This window comes from Odocoileus virginianus, chromosome 34, assembly GCF_023699985.2.
Source record: "Odocoileus virginianus isolate 20LAN1187 ecotype Illinois chromosome 34, Ovbor_1.2, whole genome shotgun sequence".
Taxonomy (NCBI): domain Eukaryota; kingdom Metazoa; phylum Chordata; class Mammalia; order Artiodactyla; family Cervidae; genus Odocoileus; species Odocoileus virginianus.
In genome coordinates this window covers 4,309,074-4,334,417 of record NC_069707.1, presented here as the reverse complement: position 1 = coordinate 4,334,417, position 25,344 = coordinate 4,309,074, and the positions used below count along the sequence as shown (strand labels likewise).

General features: G+C 43.1%; 1 long non-coding RNA gene across 1 annotated transcript; it reads left to right on the top strand.

Moving 5' to 3' along the window:
- The first annotated feature begins 1,524 nt into the window (after positions 1-1,524).
- On the top strand, positions 1,525-25,344 carry LOC139033043 (uncharacterized). The gene is made up of 3 exons (XR_011485667.1): positions 1,525-1,675; positions 12,872-13,088; positions 25,187-25,344. It is a non-coding gene; the product is annotated as an uncharacterized lncRNA (long non-coding RNA).

Sequence of the window (25,344 nt, the reverse complement as noted above, 5' to 3'; positions counted from 1 at the left end):
AGTATTTTGGTTAATACTTACAATGATTTTTTAAAAAATAACTTTTAGAAAATTTCAAATTGTATCTGGAAAGAATTTGACATTGTCTATGCTATATTTTGTTTCTTCTGTGTGCTAAAGAATAGGAAGGGAAATCAGGGTGAGACAGAGGACAGACGAAAAGAAGACAAAACAGGAGTTATTGCAACAAAGTGCAGACAGAGCTAGTCTGCGATTTAAAGGCCAAAGGAACATTTTCAAGTTTCTTAAAATTGAAACGATTACTTTCCATTCATCGACTATCCATTAAATGCTAAAATGAGGGTTCATTAGACTAAGTTTTATCATTTTTATTTTCCTGTCTCAAAAAAAGGGGGGAAAGTAAAGATTTTGTAGAAGTTTAGAAGCAATGTAAAAATTGGTGTTTCACTATTCTGGTGTTAGAGTTAAATTGCAAATCTTATCTTTGCCCAAATTTCATTTCATTTTGTGTCATCATGAGATGAATAAAGAGAATCCTTCTATCTCTTGGCATGGGATTATATTATACACACAGTAGTGATGACTTCAATAATGCTATTGAGAGCAGTGAGGTTATTAAGGGCTTGGTATACGCAGGTTAAGAGTTTTACATGGTTATTTATTTAATTCTTCCCCAAGCTGGATAAGGTAAACAGTATTATGGAGTGTGAAGATGGTAAATAACACAGCCAAGAAGTGAGCTGTTTAGATAAAGATCAGAAGCAGGGGATCTAGCTTGTATCAATAATGGTGACAGACAGAAGTAGCTTGATTGGATAGCTTTTATCTGAAGAATTCCATGACAAGTAAAGCTATGATCCTGATAGGTGGATGATTTGAAGGCAAACTGTAAAAGTCTTCATTCCAGGTAGAAGCACATACTGACATACTATGTTCAAGCTTCACAGAAGGCTTCAGATAAGAAAAGCAATTTTAAGTCAAAGCTATTCTTTGACAGAGAGCAGAAAGTGTATTAAAGTTTTGAAAACCAACCGCTCTTATTTGAGATTGGTATTTAAAGATACTTCGAGAAATGCCTCTGAATTTTATTTTAAGTCTCAGTAATGATTGAGAATTAGTCATAAGAGTCCAATTTAAAAGATACAGAATTAACTTTCTCTAGATTCACAGACTCAAGTGAAAATCTGAAAAAAGTTGGCCTTGGTCTGTGCTGTCAAGGGTCAACAGTTGTCATCTGGTGGTGACTTGGAGGAAGTGTAGGCAGGTGACACGAAAATGAAACAATAATTACCCCGATGTTTCTCCAAAGGCACCGCATGTAAATGCACAGATATAAGCAGAGTAAGCAAATCTTGGTTTGACGGGAGATGGTGGGGAAAATCATTGCCAAGAGCAGGGACACTGCCTCAGAGTGAGGCGTGAGAATGAATGAGGTAATGCCTGAGGTATTTTGCACAGTCCCTGGCCCACTTTGTTTTAATCCTCTAAGAGAGTTATTTGTGTTAGTCTACCCTGGCTCAAAACAATAAAACAAGAAGCCACGGGAGGGAGAGTAGGGGGTGCCCTGAAGACAAAGTGGTCCCTTTAGTGCTTTCCAGGAGCCATCTAGTGATTAGGTGGTGAAGTGAAGGGGAAGAGCAAGCTGACCTTGAGATCCTGCGCGGAGAGCCTGGGAGAAAACAGCGCCTCTTCTCTCATTAGACTTGCGTTTCATGTAAGGTCTTTCAACCAAGTCTTGATTCTTTCCTGTTGCAGAAATAAGTTCATTAAGTTGGGGGGGGGGGGAGCTAGAATTTATTTTCTCTTGGAAGCATTTCCAGATTAACTTCAGACCCTATTCAGTGACCTCCAAATTTTATCATTTATCTCTCAGTGTCTCCAAATTTTCTAACACATTTTGTTGCTCCTCTTAACACAACATTCTGTAAAGATATCTGTCGACATATTAACATTATACATAAGGAAAACTGAAAACAAAATAAGGTAACTGAATTCTTCTTCATCTCCAAAGGTGAAATGTCAATATAGGTGCTCAAAAGAGCTAGCTATCTTTACACTAATAACCCTAATTGACAAGAATTTCACAAAGCAGCTTTCATTTGGAAATCTCTTAACTCTGTGCTCTTGAGAATTGCAGTACCACCCATGGCACCCTTAAATTCAGGGATTTTACATAGGCTATTCTTAGCTGGTAAGTTCTTCAGAGAGCAAGCACTTATGAAAATGAAACATTTCTATTTTGCACCCACATTCTAAGAATAATTTTAAGACAATATGAATAAAAACTCAAGCCTAGTTTAACTGATTTTTTCAACATAATATCTCTTAAAAATCATAAATGAATAATTTCATTGAATTTATCATATTCAATGTTGAATCATATTTCTAAAGGATCATAAGACATTAAAAAAGAAACACTTAAAAGTAACTTGTTTCAAGGACATATGGTATGAACTCAAAACTTAATGTATTGAGGAAAAATGAAGTTATAGCAAATAAAATGTAACATTAAATGTCATGATATAATTGAACAACAGTTTATGTGTATTTGATATGATTTATTACATATTTCACAGCAAAAGTTGTACAAAATTACAATATGCTTAATTGGTGAAAATTCTAGCATGGATAGTGAACTTGTAGAAGTTTTCGAATATTTAAGATTTGCTTGTTTGGAACTGATTCATGCGACTATATTTAAATGGGAATGTCCTTTTCTGATGTATATTTTATCACTTTATTATCTTTAGTTAGTTTTTTAGTAATGTATTCTGATGTAGATGATTTGCTGCTTGGAAATTGCTTCTAAAAAATGAGAATTCATCCTCCTCCTTCTAAGTTTTACAAAATATCACCAAGGTGGTATCCTCATGGATCCCATAGGAAATAGTAACATTTTGATCTTCCTTGCTTTAATTATCACTTGAAAGCTGATGAAATAAAAACTCACATGCTGAGGCAAGACAAGGCATACAATTCTCTGCCCATTTGGGCCTCCCCCCTCCTCCCTAGGGTGCACTGTGTGTCTGCAATTTTGCATTAACCAGACCCCCCCAAGGGAGAAGGCGATGGCACCCCACTCCAGTACTCTTGACTGGAAAATCCCACGGACACGGGAGCCTGGTGGGCTGCAGTCCATGCACTCCAAGAGTCGGACACAACTGAGCGACTTCACTTTCACTTTTCACTTTCGTGCATTGGAGAAGGAAGTGGCAACGCACTCCAGTGTTCTTGCCTGGAGAATCCCAGGGACGGCGGAGCCTGGTGGGCTGCCGTCTATGGGGTCGCACAGAGTCGGACACAACTGAAGTGACTCAGCAGCAGCAACAGCAGCAGACCTCCCCAATGCCAGAAATACTGGCTCAGCCAAAGAGGTCAATTTTTCACCTTCTGTGTCAGCCATATAACTTCTCAGATGATAACATTTCTTTCTGACACTAGCCTTGAACCTGCAGCCGTCTTTGGTCAACTTTATGTCCAGTGCCAAGGCACTGCTTCTTTTAAAGATGGAGATTGGTGCGCAGCAGAGGGGTCAGACAACTCGGGAGAGGCTGGGCCCCACCTATTGGAACTTCTTAGCTTAACTGCTTATTATGATTGTATTAGTGATACTAGCTGTATTACTGGAATTCTGCATGCTTTACAATTTAATGGTTCTTGCGTTACCAAATGTGTGACTGATCCTCCAGTAAAATGAATGATGACTAGGCAAGTTGAAATGATAGATCAAATATATAGTCCTATAAGGTCAATGATTGTAATAGTGTTAACTCTAGCTACGGGAAGAAGCAGCAAGAGGAAATCATTTCCTGGACCTAGCAAACGAGTTTGCCATGCTGATTTCCTTTCTCTGTCCTCCTGGGGATGGTTTGAGAGACGATCAGAGGTCTCCTTTCCCCGGAAAGAATTTACACACAATGTCTATCCAGATGCCAGGACCATAGGAATCCTTCCACTTTCCTGCAGTATCTTCCGGTTTGTTGTGGGGAATTCCACTATGGCCTTTTATGAAAGCTTGTTCATTCAACAATGAACCTTCAACAAGAAAGTCAACCACCACTTTAATCAATGGCATCTCTGTTTGTTTTCAATTAAAAAAAATTTTTTTTTGCCTGGTTCTTGGAATTTATCTTCAATAGATTATTTTGGAAGGCGTATTTGCTGAATATTTCTGACCCATGCATTTCTGGGGAGAAACTTTCTGTTGCCTTTTCGCTTGGGTAACAGCAGAATTAAAAACATTCCTACATCATGAACTTTTTCTGAGAAACCTGTCTGGCAAGTCTGAAGATCTCTTCTTGCGTTGCATCTTGTGAAAAGTGTCTTTTCCTTTTCCATTTAGAGAGAAGCTTGTTTGTTTTTTCCTGGATGTTTGTAACACTTTTTTTCCTTCATACTTATAAACCATAAAATGTGCCAGAAAAGAAAGACACACAGCTTTCTTCTCAGTCCAGATATAGATCAAAACTTATCTCCATTCCTCTTGCCTTTCTGCATCTCTGAAGCATTTTCTTTAGTAATTTATGTGATTATTGCTCTTTCCAAATTGCCCTGAATTCCTCGGGAATTCCTCTCATCCTTAAGTGGAATCTTGCGTCTCCTTCTTCCTCAACTGTGCGAGAGCTTTACAAATCCTCTCATAAGCTCAGCTGGGTTCTCCAAAGTCTGTTTTGCTCCCAGCTGCTGTTTATTTGGACTATAATTCACATTTTAGTTTCTCATCGTCCCCATTTTCCTCCTCATCTTGGACATCACTTCCTACTGTTTTTACATCTGGTTAGTCTTTGAGTGTAAATAGATGAAGTCTTCATTTTCAGTCACATTGTACTCATTTGAGTCCCTGCCAAAAGCAGATCCTCAGACAAGGACTGGTGTACCGCAAGCAGCTTGGGGAGGTGATGGCTACCGACTAAGGGCGTGGGGAGGCGAGGTGAGGAGGGCAGGCAGTCTTGTGGGCACGCACCCCTACGCTCACATGAGGGACGAGGGAGCTGGGTCGGTCATCTAGAGGATGGCCCCCAAGAGTGGTTACTGCTCTGGAACTTAGGTCTGTGCCAGGGACAGTGTCTTCAGCATCAGACGGAGGCTGGGGCAGAAAGCTGTGTGCACGGAGAAGGCGAGGCTGGGGGAGGATGACCTCCTGTCCCTGTCTTAAGCAGACAACCTCTCCCGCTGGGTCATAACAAATTCCCCTGGAAAGGCCTTCCCTTCAATTCCATCTGTTGTGAAATTTTAAAATGTCATGAAATGTGGTTATAACTTTCATAAGCTCTGGAAATAATGAGGTTCATCACTGATGTTGTGACTGACTCGTTTTTTTATTAAATACTCTATTGCAAATGGGGCTTTCCCAGTGACGCAGTGGTAAAGAATCTGCCTGCAAGGCAGGAGATGCAGGAGATGTGGTTTTGATCCCTGGGTAGAGAGGATGCCCTGGAGGAGGAAATGGCAATTCACTCCAGTATTCTTGCCTGGGCAATCCCATGGACAGAGGAGCCTGGTGGGCTACAGTCCCTGGGGTTGCAAAGAGTCAGACACGACTGAACACTTAACTGTAAATGGGTACATTCTACTTTTAAAAAGCACCACACATGAATATAAAGAAAAGTATACACATCAATGGATGTCCATAAATTAAACATACCTGGGTAACTACCATCCAGATAAGGAAACCATGAACTTCATTCCAGAAACTTCCCTGTCCTCCCTTCCAGTCTCTGCTGGCCTTCCCACCCTTCTTACGCCTATCAGCATAGAGTGAGGGGCTTGACTTTTTGCTTTATACAGATGGTTACGCTGTGTGCACTGTTTAGTGTCTGGCTTCTTTCTGTAATGCCATGTTTTATTCATAGAGTTGCATGTAGTTGAATCTTGTTTATTTCCAGTCCTGCATAATGTTCCAATCAGTGTATGGAGCACAATGTCTCTGCCTAGTCTCTGACTGATGACGACCTGGATAGCTGCCAGGTTTGATCTATCATGAGAAATATTGTTGTGAAAATTCTAATTCATGATTTTTTGGTGAGTGTGTATGCAGGAATTTATGTTGGATATAAAGACCTAGGAGTGCAGTTGCTGGGTTGGAGTGTAGCTGTAAACTTGGTTTACCTAAAACTGCTAGATTTTTCCAACGCAGTTGTGTCACTTCACCCTCACAGGAGCAGTATATGAGAGTTCCCATTATTCCATGTCTTTGCCAACATGGGTACTTACATCTATTTATTTTAGCCATTCTGTTGTTTATGCAGCCTATAACATTTTGGCCTTAATTTTCATTTCCATGATGATTGACCATGAAAGAAAATTCACATATTAAGGCAAGACAAGAAAAATGTAACAACAAAATTTATCTTTGCCCACTGAAGCCTCCTCCCTCCCCTCTAATGTGCATTATGCATTAACCAGAACTCCCCATTGCAGACATACCTGCTCAAACATAAGGATCACTTTTTATCTTTCTGGCATCAACTATGACTCCATAGAAGATAACACTCCTTTCTCAAGCCTATAAGGGGTCATGATCACCCACCAATAGCCTTGTACCTACAGACATTTTTGGTGGACTTTAATGTCAAATGCAAATACATCACTTCCTTTAAAGATAGTGACTGGCACAGAGCACATGGGCCGGACAACCTGGGTAGACATGGGCCCCACCTAATGGAAGTTCTTAGCTTAAATACTTACTTAGGGCTTTGTTAATGTTACCATCTGTAATGCTTGTTTTCTGCCTCTTTCACAAGATGCAATAGATGCAATTGGTTCACAAGAACCAAAAGGTTCTTACTTTACCTAATATGTGACTGAGCTTCAGATAAAATGAATCATGATTAGGTGACTTGAAATGATTGACAAAATATACAGCCTTATAAGATGAGTGGTTGTAACAGTGTTACTTTAGATAAGGGAAGAAGCAGCAAGAGGCTGCTGGACCATATTTCCTGGACCATAGCAGACGAGCAAGGCAGGTGGTCCACAGGCTTTGGGCTGCTGTCAGCAGAGCCTCTCAACAAAATCCTCACCTGACCTGGAGATGAGCGTTCCTAGTGCCTTGGGGCAAATGAGTCCTGAAAGGGCTCCCAAACTTTGGTTGAGATCAAAATCAAAAGGGAATGGGTTGCAAAATAAAGAATGCTGCCCACCATCCAGTTCTAGAAGAATCAAGTCTTTGGCCACTGCGGTTGCCAACCTTCACTGCACCCTGAAAAGAAGTCAGGACAAAGGTCAGGATGAGGCCCCCTGTGCTCTGGGGGAACTGGCAGAGCCAGACCTCAGATAACAGCTAGATATCCTCAGGAGAAGAATTTTATGAACCTAGATTCTTACATCTTCCCATACCTACAAAAGCACCAAGACCATTTACTAAAATGTCTGTTCCTGTGACAGCAGCAACCTCCTACGAGATGTATGCTTGATTGCACTTCCTCTGTTCACCAAAATCACATATACACTGACCTCCAACTTATCTCTTGGGAACAGTCCTCAGAGATCTCTGAGAGACTGTCTCTCAGGTTACAATCTTCAGTTTGGCTGGTATAAAAATTTCCATTTCTTTCTTTGATTGACTACTGATTACTTTTTTGTCAACACCGATAAAGTGGCCTACCTTTTCAGTTGCTTATGGGCCATTTGGAGGTCCTCTTTTATGAAGAATTTGTTCAATTTTTTTACTCACTTTTTTCTCTTGGGCTGCCTGTATTTTTGCTTTTTCAATTGACTTGCAGGAGCTCGTTAAGTATTTTAGATGTAAATCCTTTGTCAGACATTTGTACTGTGAATGCCTTGCCTTTCCACTCTCATAATGGTGTCTTTTGAAGAATAGAGCTTCTTAATTTTAACATGAAGCCACTTATCATTTTTTCTTCTATTATTATTTATGTACTGTTTAAATTTTTTTCTCCTAGATCAGTATCATCAAAACCTCCCTCTATTTTTTCCCTACAAGCTTTATTTTTTAATCTCTCCCACAAAGATGTGAAATCTATCAGGAACTGGGTTTTGAGGATGGTGTTCAAATCCATTTCGTCTCCCATGCAGGTGGCCCAGCAACCCAGCACTGTTTGCTGCAGAGAACTTTCTCCACCTCACTGCCCTACGGAAGTGCCTTTGTTTTAAATCAGACATGTGCACGGGTCTGTTCTCTTGGTCAATTGATCTGTTCTGAATTTTCCAAATTAAAAGTGATTTTTTTGGGTTCATCCACTCATTGCACAGATACAAGTTTATGAAGAGAAAGGAATTTTCTGTAATGGAGAAGAAATGGAATCGGATTTGAGGTCTGTTGGTGATACTTTGAATATGCCGAGAAAGTGGAAAGAACCCACTTTTGAGGAATGTTGCTATTTTTACCTCCTGAGAATCCGTGATAAGGTCGTAACTGACAGAAAAGAATTGGGGCAGAAGGATGCATCTGTTTGTCTGCCTGCACATTTATTTTGGGAAGATGACTGGTATGGCCCAGAGGATGAGTATAACTTGCCCACAGGCTGTATCTGCTTCTCACCGTCTTGGACAACGAGATGCTTTTACTCATCTAACTGATGGGTAGCGATGACCAAAAGACCCTGTGCTCTGATTAAATTTCAGCAAATGTGTTCCCACCTGGATAACAGCAGGAAAGTGAAAAACAAAACAACCAGGTCCTGTGTTCGCCATGAGGGGAAAAGAAGGCAGTAAAATCGAAAGAGTTGAGGCATTCCAACCATTTTATCACTAGAGGCATTCTAAGGGGCCATAAAAGTTTTTTTAAAGACTGCTAAAAATTTCCTCCAGAATTTGACTAAAAACCACCCAGAAATTTCTGAGAAAGTGTAGAAATCATGACACTTAGAACATGGTACTCATTAAGAGTGTATACAATTCTAGAGTCAACTTAGATGATTTTAAAGTGAATTTTAATAAATTGATTTATGTTCATTAAAAAAAAATCCTAAAGCCATAAGATGCTTACTCTACAGCCTGTGGGCTGCTGCTTAGGTTTAATTAGATATGACATTTATGATCAGTTGGCACATATAATGAGCATTTGGTAAAGCAGGAAGGTTAAGCTATTAGAAATATGGTCATTATTTTTTATAGAAATCTGTACCTTTTCAGTCAGTTCTCTCTGGCTGTCTCTGTCTGTCTGTCTGTGGTATACATGCTGGATGTTTTCAACTGACTTGGGAAAATGTGAAAGGATTCTCAGAGAGCAAAGGACAATCTTTGTGTTCCCAGCCTGAAGTAAGGAACAGATGCCAGGAGCTGAATGAGAGCACAGGACTGAACGGAAGAGGAAGCCTTTAAATCTTATTTTTAAATGAGGCGCAACACAGAATGGGGCGCCTGTTTTAAGAAAATCAGAGCCTGCAGTGGCAGGGGCGGGCCTGCAGAATCAGGGCGCCTCAGAGAACCCGGGGACTGGGGAGGGTCTTAACGAGGAACTTCAGCCTGTTTGGTAATCAGCGGTACCCAGGCTCGCCTGAGAAGGAGGATCTGGGGCCAGAGATGACTTTAGAAAAATCTCACCTCGAGGGCTAATCAGCAGTGAGTGGATTTGCAGAATACTGCTTAGACATGAAAATACTCAGATGCTCCTTTTCTTAAGAAATTTTGTAGACCTTCCTTTCTCTTTCCCCCTGACATAAGAGAAAGGAACTCTCAAAAACTGGCCTTGTATATGGCCAAGCCATCTTTCCAGGGGAAGCCTGGGGTACCTGGTGGGTGGGCGTGGCTGCCAGGCGGCTCTGGAAGCTCACTGGGTGGGGGGTGGGGCTCTCCTGCTCTTTTTAACTCAAAAGGGGGCTTCCCTGGCGGCTCAGGAAGTAAAGAATCTGCCTGCAATGCAGGAGACCAGGGTTCCATCCCTGGGTGGGGAAGATCCCCTGGAGAAGGGAATGGCAGCCCACTGCAGTGTTCTTGCCTGGAGAGTCCCACGGACAGAGGAGCCTGGTGGGCTGCAATCCACGGGGTCGCAAAGAGTCCAGACACCACTGCCCCACTAACACTTGCAGTTCACTTAAGTCAAAAGACAGGGATGTAACTCAATTCTTGTTTAAGGAGGGAACTGACAAAGCAGAGATGATCTGGTTCTCAAACCAGAGCTCAAGGCCGCCATCATCTCGCCAGTCTCCTCACTTTGTGTTTTTAGGGAATATGTAAAATATGGCCATTTTAGGGCTTCCCAGGTGGCGCTAGTGGTAAAGAAGATGCCTGCCAGGGCCGGAGACACGAGACACGGGTTTGATCCTTGGGTCCGGAAGATCCTCTGGAGGAGGAAATGGCAACCCATTCCAGTGTTCTTGCCTGGAGAATCCCATGGACAGAGGCGCCTGGCGGGCTATGGTCCATAGGGTCACAGAGTCGGAGACGACTCAAGTGGCTTAGCACGCAGGCACGCATGGAGGTTTTACGTGCGTCTGTGCGGCGGTTTTGTGTGAAGTTCAATCTCCTTTTCCTTGTCTCCCTGCCTGAACCTGTGCCTCCTTGGGCTGCTTTCAGCCAAGGCACCTCCAAGGGGCGACGGGCTGGCAGTTCCCATTCTGTGCCAGGCGGGCAGAGAGCAGCTTGGCGCTCCGCGGGGCAGTGAACCGCGCAGGCAGGGCCTTTCTTAGAAGAGTCCGATAATACAATGAGGAAAGCTCTAAATGGAGAAAGGAGGCTTTGACGGAGCGCTGGGGCTGAAGGAGTGCTTGGTGATGCGGCGCCCAATCCGGCCCCGAGGATGGATGGGACCGGGGGACCGTCCGCTCCCCTTGGAGGGGCCGCTGCCAAAGTGCCCGCCGCGGCTGGAGGTGTCTGCCAAGGCCCAGTCCCGTGCATAATGGGAGTGTTTGTCTTTGGGAAACACTTTGGGTTCTCCTGCTGGGGTTTCCAGGGCATGAGAATTTCCAGTCCTGGAAAAGGAATAAACCCCAGTCCTCTGCTTTGCCAGCAAGCAGGCCGCCCCCAGCGTAGCGAGGCTTTGTTTTGTAGCTCAGAGATTTGTCTTTGATCCAAGCCAATGGAACAAAAGCTGATTATCTTACCTTTAAATAGAGGGATTTCAGCAGAAACACTGAAGCGTCAGGGGGAGGGGAAGTGGGAGGCAGCCAGGCCACCCCTCCGCGCGTCCGGGGGCGCCCAGCCAGAGAGGAAGCCAGGGGAAGAACAGGGGCGCACAGAAGCCCCGCATTGCAGACCCCCGAGACACCCCCCGCTCCTTCTCGAATTTATGGAAAAGTAGACTGTGATGAAGCAGGCACATTCATTCATCTGAGAGAAGGAACCCCACTTTCTCAGCCAAGAGTTTAGGGTTTGTGCATTTATAGACCATCCAGCTAGGCTGGCTCCTGGCCACTTTTCTTCCCGTTCACAATCTGGCTCCAGTACTGCGCTTTGCTTCAGGAAGAAGCCTGACAGGTTTTGGATCTCAGCAAATCAGAAGGATGCCTTGTCATCAAAAGAGGAGGCTCACCGACCCTGTGAAGGAAGCCACAACCCCAGGGGGTCCGCTCAGTTGAGAGAGAAGTTACAGTTTTTCTAACTTCAACTTGGAACCTGCTTGTGTCAGTAAAACCTAAAAAAAAAAAAAAAAAAAAAAGACTTCCTTTCGTGATATTGAAAAAGTTACTTCTCTGAGCTTCAGGTTTTCTATCTGGTGAACACTTCTTACTTGCAAAGCTTGGAATAGCTATTAAAATTTCTTACGACCTCTGAATTCTAAAAGATGAGCTGATATACACACACCCAATTGACTTACAAGTTATGATTGAAAATATGTAAACTTGTCCTGTGTATATGTTAATGCTAACAGTTGTTCACCATTTATTGAGAATTACATTTTAGGCATGGTACTAATCCTTTAAATATCATGTCCTTTCATCTCTAGAGCATTCCTATGTGCCTGATGCTCACTCTCTCAGTTGTGTCTGACTCTTTGAGACCCCATGGACTGTAGCCAACCAGGCTCCTCTGTCCATGGGATTCTCCAGGTAAGAATACTGGAGTGGGTTGCCATTTCCTCCTCCAGGAGATCTTCCTGACCCAGGGATCAAACCTGAGTCTCCTGCATTGGCAGGTGGATTCTTTACCACTGAGCTACCTGGGAAGCCCCATAGCATGCCCAGGGGGCAGATACTATAATTGCCATTCATGAGTAAGAAAGCTGAAGCCCTAAAATTTATATACCCTACACCTGTCCATATAGTATGTGGTAGATTGAATCTTGAGATTCAAATCTTAAGATTCCAGAGCTTGTCCCACTTCTCACAATATTGTACTCACTGAAAATTCCTATACCTCATTTGTTCCTAGTGTTTGCATGGCTTACCTCTGCAAGGGGTAGTCCATGATGACAGGCACAGTTTTAAAAGCCCACACACTCTGGGCTCGTATATATATATATATATATATATATATATATGAATGTGAAAGTGAAAGTGTCAGTCACTCTGTTGTGTCCAACTATTTGCAACCCCATGAACCATAGTCCTCCAGGCTCCTCTGTCCATGGAATTCTCCAGGCAAGAATACTGGAGTGGATTGCCATTTCCTTTTCCAGGAGATCTTCCTGACTCAGTGATGCAAGCCAGTTCTCTTGAGTTGCAGGAAGATTCTTTACCATTTTAGCCACCAGGGAAGCCTTTTATATATATATATATACACACACACACACACACTCACACATATATATATAATTTGTTATATATATATGTAAAATTTGTTATATATATATATGTACAATTTGTTATATATATACACACACACACCCTCTTGGTTCAAGAGTGAGACTCCTGCTCCATGATTAACAGATCCAGCCAGCCTCGTGGTGCACTCAGCAAACTGGGGGGAGTGAGGATTTTTGTCTTTTTTTCTGTCCAAATGGTGGCACAAGAACGTTCCTCAGGAATCTCTGTCTTGAGTAACAAACTCCCTTCTTTTGAAATCCCAGGCCTTGTGCCCAGAGTGGACGTATTCCCCAATAAAGATGGAAGTGACAACTCTGAAGCAAGGATACTTGGTAAAATGATTTTAAAACTGACAAGAAAAAGCAGCTCAAAGTGGCCCAGCAAGCTCAAAGAAAGTCCACACTGGAGGGACGCATGGAGGCAGCGTGATGAACTCAGCGCTGCTGACACCATGCTGCAGGGAACAGAGGAAGGCTCTGGGTGAGTTTTAACAGTTTTCTGGCCCTTTTTTGCATTTTCTTGATTCACTGTGTACCATTACACTTTTTATGATGCTTTGTTTCTTTTATGAACCAGGCATTAAATTCAAATTACATCTTGAATGCGATTTACTCAGCGCACATCTCATGGTGGGAATATCTCATTATCCCAGCTCGTATTTCTAATGTAGATGAATGACCCATGCTGAATGGCAAGTTCAGAAAGACCCGATCCTGTAGATTCTGTCACCCCAAAATACCCTGTGTCAAAGTTATTTTTTATTTTAATGTATTTCTCATTGCTGGGCAGTTTTGGGAAAGGACTTGAAAAAATATTAATGTGTCTGTACATTTCCCAAAGTAATAAAATTGATAAAGAGACTCTGTTCAGCCCCAAGCCATAATTTAATATTTCACTGTTGATTACTGACACCACAGTTTCAATGGAGCTTGTGTTTGTATCACTTGGGGTATAAATGGTGTTTCAAGTTTCTGCCAGAAATTCTTATAAATCCCTCCTCGACTTGCACTCAATCTCCAATTGGGTGGTCTGTCACTCCCCCCCCCCCCACCTTGTTTCCCTGCTGGATTGTCAAGGAGAAGGCAAATCAGTGTGGAAGCAGAAAGACTTTATTTGCCATTAATTTAAAACGAAGTTCACTCCATTTTCTTCATCAGCAGATAAACATTTTGTAACCTTTTTAAAAGTGCAAAGGCCATCTTCTCACTGGAAGGTCTCCTGCGATTCTTATAAGCCCTCCACATTTGAACAGAAGGTTTATTATGAATTTTTTTTTTAAATTTTCACCCTCTTATATTCCTCTCTGTATGAGGTTAAGATTTATTTTCTCTAAGAATATAAAGGCTTAATAGGTAAAACAGAGAGATAGTATTTTTTAAAATGATAGCTATAATTTATATTTCAAAGGGATTAGAATGATTTTGGTTTAAAAAGAAAGTTAAAATTTAAAACTGATATTTTCATGTCAGTGTTGGTAGTATCTTAGGTTACCTGTACATTTTGTTTCACTATGTATATCCATTATGAAGTAAGACAACTAAAATTCTTGGGCCCATTCTATTTCACTCAGCACACATTAATGATTTTATACCTGAAACTGTTTAGTCCATAAGTTGCCAATAACCACATGACAATTTTGAATAAAAAAGATGTAGTTTTTTATTTTATATGTCAAGGGTGAAGTTTAGTCCTTTGACTCACAGGTCCTGAGAGTCCATGGGAGTGAGAGGTAAGAAGCAAATGAAATCAGGAAGAAAACTGTGTTGAAGGTGGGATGAGCTTAATAATTTATGTTTTGAATGTTTCCAAATTTGAACCTTGGTTGTAGTTCATCTTTTTATTCTTCCATGCTTTTCTTCATCCAACACCCATTTATGGATGCCTGTGGGGTACCAATGACAGGTCTCAGTACTGAAACCCAGAATTAACCAACATGTAAGGCCCAGGGTGGGCTTCCCAGGTGGTACAGTGGTAAAGAATCCACCTGCCAATGCAAGAAACATGGGTTCTAGCCCTGAGTCAAAAAAATCCCCCAGAGAAGGAAATGACAACCCACCCCAGTGTTCTTGCCCGAGAATTCCCATGGACAGAGGAGCCTGGTGGGCTGCAGTTCACCAGGACACAGCTTAGTGACTAAACAACAACAAGATTAAGGTGCAGCCAAGTCTGCCCAGAACTTCTGACCCAACTGCAAGGAGTGAAGGTTCAACCAAAAAGTCAGGGGTAAGAGTTCACAAAAAGTCTTGCCTACTTCTGAAACCAACAGCAACTTTGGGGGTTCCCCAAAACACCCCCACATTCAGTACTCTGAAAAGATTCACAGGACTCATTGGAGCCTACTGTGCTCATGGCCATGTTTATTATAAGAACGGGTATGTTAAAATCAGCCCAAGGAAGGGATGCACAGGGCAGTTTAGTGAGGTTCCAAATGCAAAGCTTCCATTGTCCCCAGGACGTGTGACTCCCTGCATGGACTTGTGATCATATTCGTGGGGGGCTGGCAACCAGGGAGGCCACCTGAGCTTTACTGTCCAGGGCTTTCCATGGGGCTTCACTGTGTGGGCATGAGTGACTGACCAGTTGCCCGTATGATTAAACTCAGCCTCCAGCATCTCTCCTTTTTGGAGGAGGTTCGAGGGGCCAGCATTGGGTTCCCCAGTGGCTTAACCAATAAAGAATCTGCCTGCAGTGCAGGAGATGCAGGAGATGCGGGTTCAATCCCCGTGTTGGGAGGATCCCCTGGAGGAGGAAACGGTAAGCCACTCCAGTATTCTCGCCTGGAGATTTCTATGAACAGAGGAGCTTTGTGGGCTACAGTCCATGGAGTTGCAAAGAACCAGACACAACTGAGTGTGTAGGCAGACCTACAACTTGGTTGCTGTCTCAGAGGGGTCAGCAAGAGCTACCTTGTTAGCATAAAATAAAGTAGCGGACCAAGGGGTCCCTCTGAATGACTAAGACTTTTCTATCACTCAGCAGTTTGGAAGGGATTAGAGGCGACTGCCAAGGGACTGGCTGGCACGACCAGGCCTTTCTCCGTCCTTTTCACCTGGCTGCAGAAGCAGGAAGCAAATCAAAGCCCCAGCTCACGTGGCGTGCCCGCTCTGCGGGAGACACACAGTGAGTCAAGCAGGAAAGTGTGTTGTACCTCTGGACATGCTAGCGGGGAAGGGAAAACAGAGAAGGGAGCGGAGGCAGAGAGTATCGAGGTGGTGCGTGGTGATGGTGAGATCCAAGACAGCCCTCCATGAGAAGAAAATATCTGACCAATACCTGAAGGGGGTGAAGAGGAGAGCCAGCTAGACACCAGACACCGGGGGAAGGACATTCCAGGCCGGGAGGACAGCCTCGAAAAGCACTGAGTCAGAAACGTGCCTACATGTTCTGGGAACAGCACCGCAGAAATGGGCTGAGAAGGAGGGTCTGGGAAACAAAGTCAGATGTGTGGAAGCAACATTGTGGAGTCTCACAGGCCATTGTCATCTGGTCCAAGTGATACGGGAAACTACAGGAGGGCTTTAAGAAGTGAGACACTCCAAGATACATGCTCCCCAATGATCTCCGCAGCACAATAGCCAGGCCATGGATGCAACCTAAATGCCCATTGACTGATAAATGGATAAAGTTGTGGTACATATATTCAATGGAATATTACTCAGCCATGAATAAGAGTGAAATAATGCAATTTGCAGCAACATGGATGATCGAGAGATGGTCATACTAAGTGAAGTAAATCAGGCAGACATGATATCACTGATATATGGAATCTTTAAAAAATAACACAGGTGAACTTATTTACAAAACAGAAGCAGACTCACAAACTTAGAAAACAAAATCATGGTGATCAAAGGGGTGAGATGGGGGAAGAGATAAATTAGGAGTTTGGGACTAATGTATAGACTCTACCTACACAAAATAATCAACAGAGACCTACTGTGCAGCACATGGAACCATACTCAATACTCCATAATAATCTATATGGGGAAAGAATCTGAAAAAGGATAGAAGTATAACCAGTGAACCAGTGAAGTTGCTCAGTCATGTCCAGCTATTTGCGATCCCATGGACTGTAGCCTACCAGGCTCCTCCATCCATGGAATTTTCCTGACAAGAGTACTGGAGTGGGCTGCCATTTCCTTCTCCAGGGGATCTTCCCCACCCAGGGATTGAACCCAGGTCTCCTGCATTGTAGGCAGACGTCTTACTGTCTGAGACACAAGGGAAGCCCCAAGAAGTATATACATGCATAACTAAATTATTTTTCTGTACCCCTGAAACTAACACAACATTGCAAGTCAAATATACTCCAATATAAAAAAGTAAATTAAAAAAAGAAAAATGTGACTATGAATAAAAAACTATAATGAATCATGACCCTTTGGCACTCTGTTGAGAGCAAATGAGAGGGAGCCTTGGTGAACACAGGACCCCCGGGCAGGCAGACATTGCTATCCCCCGCAAGGGATTTGGATGTAGGAAAATACCAGCGTTTTGCACATTTGGGGGAAAATTCAGTGGGAAGTAATGAATTGCGGGAGCACTGGCCTCACGTAGGTGAGAGGGTGAAAGCCCGTGCTTAGTGAGAGGAGTTACCCAGTGCTCAGAGGAAGGTGATTGCTCGTTCACAAGAACAGGGGCCAAGACAGAGGACATGTGGGACACGCAGGAAAGAAAATCACAGCAAATACAAACGGTGTCTGCTCTGTGCCAGGTGCTACTTATGTGTTTTACACATATCAACCGCTTTAATTCTCCCTATCTAACCCCCAACGAGAAGATACTGTTCTCTCCATTTTACAAAAGAGAAGTTAGGTACAGAGTAATTAAATACTTAGAATAAGACTTCCCTATCTAGTGGGGGCAGGATAGAAGTAGGCAGGTAAGCTTGAGTCTGGACGCTTCAACCAGCATAGCACGACACCTGAAGAGAGATGGGTCACTGCGATGGTGGAGCCTGTGGAAGTCTTCTAGTCAATTTTTCCACTGAAGCAAGAATTAAGACTATTGGATTAGAAGGAGAGTGTGAGAACCAGTAAGATTTGAGGAGAGACAGTAAGATATGAAGCAATAATCTGGAAGAGTGGGAGAGGGGATGGATAAGGAATATAATGGTATAGCCAGCCTTTATTAAGGGCACACCTGAGGTTAGTGATTACAGATTTCAAATATTAGTCAGCGTAGAGGTATATTTTTCTCCAGCTGCGTTCAATGGTCGATGTGTAGGCACAGGAGGGAACAGGTTGGGTTTAGTCATTTTTTGGTTTAACCTAGAGGAGAAGGGGATGGAGGGTGAACTATAATAACTGAAGCAGGAGATGAGATGGTTGGATGGCATCCCTGACTCAATGGACATGAACTTGAGCAAACTCAGAAGATAGTGAAGGACAGGGAAGCCTGGCTTGTCGCAGTTTATGGGGTCACAAAAGTAGGACACAACTAAATGACTGAACAACAATAATAATTGCTTACGAAATTAAAGCTGAATGAGCAAGAAGAAAAGCAGAAGGGTGAGAGGAAGAGGAAACATAAAAATGATGGCTTGTGGGTCTTGGTTGGAAAAACTGAGCACATCGGGTAGGGCTCCCTCTGGTGAAGAGATTGATTTTAAAAAGTGAGAGTGTCTGGGGAGTAGGATGCTTGACATTTAGAACGTAGAAAGATGGCTGTTGTTGTCAGGACAAAGCCTGGGGGTTGGCAATGGAACTGAGTTGGCTAGAGTGTACTAATGAAGGTCATCTGAGAATGGATCACAGATCTAAGAGGTTGGGAGGATCTTCCAGGTGAGTTTCAAAGTCACCAGGAATCAAGTGCTCAGGGAACCAAGAGTCAGGAGCCAACACTTTGAGGAAGAGGAGACAGTCCCTGGGGTATGAGAGATGCGGCCGCTGCAGTGGGTGGTATTGTCACCTAGGACATGGGATTCTAAGCTGGAACCTGGGGATCAGAAATCACTTTCTGCATCTTTTTGGTGCATCTGCTCTGTAGCATCTATCTGGTAAGTTGCAAATCAGCTATAAAGAGAAGCTGTTTTCCTGGATTTTCAGAACTCTTGGGACACAGCTGTTCCATGGGACCTTCCCCAATGTGATTTGACTCTTTCACATATCGATCAGCAGTGTAGCCATGCACTCATTTCTGTCACCAAACCCAGAGAGAGCTCTTGTTTGCTGAACATTTTTCATATGGCACTTTTCTGGAATACCTTCTAAGGATGCATATTCCAAACTTGGGTGAGAAATCATGACAACATACTGGAGCAATTTGAGCCACTATCAATATTCAAAAATCTTGATGGAAATCATATATCTACCCAAAAAAGGATTGCTTAAGTTTTAGGACGATTATCAACTGAAAAGGATTTTCCAGAATGGAAACACACGAATCACTTATGAAAACACAGATTTGGGAGGACTTGGGTCAGGTTTCCTTACTGTACTAATCCAGTTATAACCGTCAGTGAAGGGCTAGCCCTGTAAGGAAATTCTGATTATAAACAGGTAATGCAGAATGGAAAACAAGCCGAGGTTAGTCCTCCAGTATCAGCCATAGTCATGGAGACTTTCAGCTCACTCAACCTACAAATGACAAATAGGTTTCATTTTGCACAACTGCTCCTTGATAGTGTCTGTTGAGTTCTGTGTTGAAAAAGATTCTGATGTCAAGCCTGATCTCAACATGATTATGCTGTGATCAATTAGCAATGCCTGTCCTGGTCACTTTACCTAATTTGATCAAGGGCATTCTCTCTCTCTCTTTTTTTTTTGCTTCATTTAGGGAACTGTATAAACTAAAGAGGAAATTGATAAGAACATTGATTCAGATACATTAAAAAAGTTTTGCAAAAGTCACACTGAAAGTTTGTCATAAATTAAGGACAACTATTTGTTCAGAGTATCATGGATCTCCTAGGACCAGGCATTCTCAAAGTCATGTCCTGGGGGAGTTTTAATAGAAGGAGAGAAGGAGAAGGACCAGAGGAAGTTTTAATAGAAGTAGCACTATGTGTGAACCAGAAAAACTGGACTCCATCCCATGTTCAGTCACTATTAACCTGACTGCTCAGAGTAAATTTTGCAGAATTTAAGTTTTTGATTTTTTGAAGGACACCTTTGTGCTAGATCACCTTATGATGATTTCCAGCTCTAAAAAGATCAAAACAAGACAAACAAATGTCACACACTCCAAGAGAGTGACACCTGATGTTTCTCTTAAATTCTCCATCATTTATATCACTAGGTAAAGGCAACTTATTTTTTCTTCACATGCATCCATTGGCCTTTAGATTAATATGATTGCATTGCTTCATTTCTGTCTCACCTTTTTATTTTATGCTTTTAAGAATTTCAAATAATTATGAAGAGGTCCAGGATTGGAAAGCAAAGGGAACTTCCTCTGAGACTACATACACTGTGTAAGAAACTTTATTTATTTTTAATGTATTTTTTTGCTGCACCACGAGGCATGCGCGTGGCATCTTAGTTCCTCAACCAGGGATCAGACCCGTGGACCATGCAGTGGAAGGGTAGAGTCTTAACCACTGGACCGCCAAGGAAGTCCCAAGAAACTTCTTTATTTTGTATTTCATTCAATCCTTTCAGTGAAATAGATCTTATCGCACTATTCCCCGCATTTTAGAGATGACATTACAGAGATGGAGCGAGGTTAGATAGCTTCTTTGAGAACACACTGCTGGAAAGCTAGAGAGTCGTTTTCAACTCTGGTCTCTGCCGCATAGAAAATGCTCTTCCTGCAGCATTGTGCTGCTCTACCGAATCACGAGCTTTTGGCCCGAAAGACATGAGTTCCAAAGTTGGTACAGTACTTCAGAAAGCTGTTTGATATCCCTCTTAAATTCCAGGCTGGCCTTATGTTATGCAGGTAGGTGTTCTTCTGTGAGGGCTCTGTATTTTGTGTGCTGAAATACAAGAATTTGGAACACCCGTCACTGAGGTATGCCTCCTCGTCCTATGAAAATGCCTATTGCTCTAATTATCACATCTGAGACTTTTCCAAGTGGTAGGCTGTGAGCTTTTACGAGTCATCGCAGGGAAGATGTTTTCTGAGCGGACTCCCAGGGAGTGCAGTCGTTAGCTCCTGAACCACACAAGGGTCTTTTGAAGTTCTCCTGCAGGAAACTGGAGAGTGGCTCAATGAGCAAATGCAAATAGCATTTGCTGCCAAACTATAGAATTCCTCTGGGGGAATCTTGGGTGATAGCAAAACAACTTTGAACTTCAGCGAAGTACATTGTGGAAGAAAGGCTGTTTATCACCCCACATTTTGGCTTCTACAGCAGGGGAGGGTTTTGACTTTCCTCTTTCCTCCCCGTTAAGAAAATAATTGAGGCTAATTTCATTCTTCCACATAAACTACAGGGCTGTTTAGTTCTCTGTTTGAGTTCTGGGATGAAGGTAGTGGGAGGAACTTCTGAGGCAGTAAACAAGACATTTTCTGGCTCTTCTTGGTGGGGCACATCAACAAAGGGCTTTTGCGATGAAACTGGAGAGCCGAGGAGGAAGATACTAACAAGCTGTACCCCGAAACAACAGTTCAGATGAAATGAGTCTCAGGCCATTATTTCTGGGTTTCATGTGCAAGAGTTGGCCTCTGATATAAGCATTCTTCTGTTTTAAAATTTAGTTTATTTGGCTATGCCAGGTCTAAACTGCGGCACGAAGAAGCCTCATCACACCAGGCAGGAGACCGTTCCCCAGCTAGGGGTGGAACCTAGGCCCCCTTCATTGGGACTGCAGGGTCTTTGCCACTGAACAACCAGAGAAACCTTGTTTAGGAACTCTCAACAGTCACACCCAAACATCAGGGTGTTTTTATGGAGAGGAAGGCATCACAGCCTCGAAAGATAACACAGGCTTGATCAGAAATGCAAGTGATGTGCAATTTTGTTACTTCTAGTTCTCAGTCATGTCCCACCTAGGAGGGAGCATGTCTTCAAATTCCAGGGACAGCCGCAGCAGCTCTTTATTTACCTGCTTCTCGGGGGCTGTTGTGCTGGCCCTCAGAGCAGACACCCAGTCCACACCTTCAGGGCAGGAACTTTGAGGTGAGAACCAGATTTCATCAGAAGCCAGTCCGTTCACCGAGTGTTCCCTGGAAGGACCGATGCTGAAGCTGAAGCTCCAATACTTTGTGCACCTGATGCAATGAGCCAACTCATTGGAAAAGACCCTCATGCTAGGAAGGATTGAGGGCAGGAGGAGAGGGGATGACAGAGGATGAGATGGCTGGATGGCATCATCGACTTGGTGGGCATGAGTTTGAGCAAACTTTGAGAGATGGTGAAAGACAGAGGAGCCTGGCGTGCTGCAGTCCATGGGGTCAAAAAGAGTCAGACACAAGTGAGCAAGTGAACAACAATAGAAATGCAGAACCTTGGTCCTTATCCCAGATGGAATGCCTCAGAATCTTCTTGTTAACACGAGTCTCTGCATCTGACGAGCACCGAGCTGACTTTCTATACTTGCTGGGTACCAGCACAGCTACCTTTCAAGTTTCCAGAATATTTTCTAAAATATACGTTTCCTCTGTGTGTGTGTGGTACTGCTCCTTACAATCATTATAAATACGCTGTGAGAAACCGTGAAACCTTCTAGCACAATTCACCGAATCCCTCTGAGGAAGGTCTCCACCTATATATAGTAAGTATCAAGGACAAGTCTCATTAAACATTGGCATCTCTCATAACTGCCCTGAGGAAATTCACTTCTAACAGCCACGGACGAGGCAACATAGATTGAGTCTCTGTCTCTGCAAAGCAAGACTGACAGGAGTTTCTTAGTTCTTCTCACACACTGCTTTGGGGGGTTGGCAGGGCTCGCAGGAGATGGAGAGACTCAGGAGAACGTCTTCTGACACCGTCTCTAGAGGCGATTGCATTTCTTATTTCTATCTTTTTTATTGCAGCATAATTGCTTTGCAAAGTTGTGTTAGCTTCGACAGTACATTGAAGTGAATCTGCCATAAATATACAGGTACCCCCTCTTGGACCTGCCTTCCACGTCCCCCATCCCACCCCTCAAGGTCATCACGGTGCACTGACCTGAGCTCTCTGCGCTGTATGTCAGCGTCCCACTGGTTGTCAATTTCACACCTGATATATGTCAATATCACCCTCCGATTCGTCCCACCCTCTCCTTCCCCTGCCCCCACGTCCACACGCCAGTTCTCTGTGTCTCTGTCTCTCTTCCTGTCCTGCAAATAGGTTCATCTGTACCATTTTTCTAGACTTCACATGTAGGCATTAACATACAGTATTTGTGTTCCTTTTTCTGACTTACTTACCTCTGTGTTGCAGAAGGAAATGGCAACCCACCCCAGTATCCTTGCCTAGAGAATCCTGTGGACAGAGGAGCCTGGTGGGTCCATAGGTCGCACAGAGTTGGACACGACTGAAGCGACTTAGCATGCATGCATGCCTCTGTATGACAGACTCTAGGACTTAGAGCAATTTTAACATCAACAGCAAATACTCTCCAAGTTACACTGATAACTCCCCAGTGAGGCACCCGGGGCCGATGAGCCTGACCGGGTTTTGCACAAGAACAAGGTGGGTCATGTTTTCGGACCCTGTAGGAAAGTACCCACACTGTCTTTGCAGAAGGCAGTGGAAAGCAGGTGCCTGGGCTCTGCTGAATCTGTGAGCATCCGAAGGTCCTTTAGTCGTGTCACTTGAGCCCAGGATCCCTCTCTTGGATCTGTGCCTCTCAGCTGGCAAGACTCGGAGAAGCCAGGAAACCCTGCCCTGGCTTGATCAGTCTCCTTCCAGAAGACAAACACCACTGCCAACTGGAAGCAAGATTCATTAACCTCAGACCACAACCAACGAGGCCACGGTGACCTTGCAGCCAAGGGAACGGAACGTCCTCTGTTTACCTAATATTCCCCATGGCTTCAAGCTAATAAGCCATTCTTTACGGTCGGTCCTAAACCTTCACCAATGTTATCCTGATTTATACAGTGGTTCCACAGCTTCCCCTTGAGGTGACTGTACTTTGGTGCTGTGTGAAGTGATCCATATCTCTGCTGTTTCTAATCCATTTGCAAAACCATTTATGAGCTGATTGGGGAGGAAAGGTGGTCTGTAAATGCCTGGCAATTATAATGATTGTGATGTTCGTGAGTGATGAAAAATAAGTAGGCATCCCAGCCAGGCAAATGCTTTTGTTTCTTTTCTCAAACAGTCTCAGACGAACCGATATTTCAAAAGGAGAGCTCCCCCTAGAAAGCTTGATGTCCTATTTGCCAGGGCTAATCAACATAGGAAACACACATTGGTCTAAAAGGGATGACAGTTATGTATCGATGAGCTTTGTTCGCTCTAAATTGGTAGTTATTTTGGTGTCTTTGGATGTTAGGTTTGGAGTGTACGTCACTGTTTAGTTGCTAAGTCCCATCCGACTCTTTGTGACCCCATGGACTGTGACCTGCCAGGCTTCCCTGTCCATGGGATTTCCCAGGCAAGAATACTGGAGTGGGTTGTCACTTCCTTCTCCAGTGGATCTTCCCGATGCAGATTCAAGGATCAAACCTGTGTCTCCTGCATTGCAGGTGGATTCTTTACCACTAAGCCAGCAGGCATCCCTTCCTGAAGACAACACACTGTTCCATTTAGATGTCCTGGAATCAAAAGACCGCTGAACACTTGGCTCTTAATATTACAGTATTCGTATAAAAAACAATTACAGTATTATAGGCGTCTGAAAGGATTTTTGCTTCATTTCTGAAATATCACTCTTCTGCTATTCATTTTGCAGCTGTGGGTCAAGACAGGCTGTAGCAGAAGCCTTGAAAGCAGATAGGAAACCAGTGCAGTGGCCTTTTGTGATTGCCGGTAATTTCGCTAATTGTTAACTGCTTCTGAGGCCAAAGTCTTCCTCTCTGTCTGTCTTTCCTTCTTCCCCGTGCATCTCCAGAGTCCATTTACTCTATTATTTCCCTTCCAATGCAATCTCACTCTCTTTGTAGGGGCGGGGGCATCTCAATGGAGGTGGAGGGAGGAGAAATGCTCTGGAGTCCTAGGGTCCTGCTGCTGAAATCTCATAGGAATAATTCAGAGAAGGGATCTGAAAAGAGCGAGCAAGTTTTCGAAGCTACAACAGTGTAGGAGGACAGTTTAGTTTTCTCTGCCTGCAGCCTGTAATATATGACTTTTATTCCTACAACCATTTAGCCAAAAATATGCCTTGTTCAAAGGAATGAGTTTTTTTAAGTTATATTTTTACCAGAGTATTTTATATTTGTGTATGAATATTTCTCAAAATTTATAACCTGCCATAAATATATATATATATTTTTGCCTGTATACATTAAACCAGATTGCATATCCTCCTCATTGTGGCTTCTGGGGAAACTCTTTTTATTTTTATTTTAAAAGATGTATTCCTAAGGCTCTAGAGTACACACACACACACACACACACACACACAACATAACATATACACACACACCACATACTGATGTTTCTTAAATATTTTAGCTATAAGGCAAAATTCAACGTTTGAGATTTTCGTTGTTATAGCATTTCAAATTTCCACATAGTGTGTCAAACTTCCTCTTTTCAGGGAAACTGAAGTGAAATACAGAAAGCTGACAGCCAGAGGGAATATTTCTCCCCAGCCTGCAGCCTGGCTGCACTTAAGGAGGTCCTCTCTTTCTTCCCGTCTTCAACAATAAGGTAGTGCATATCTCGTTCCTTTCTATTTCAGCAATTAAACTTATG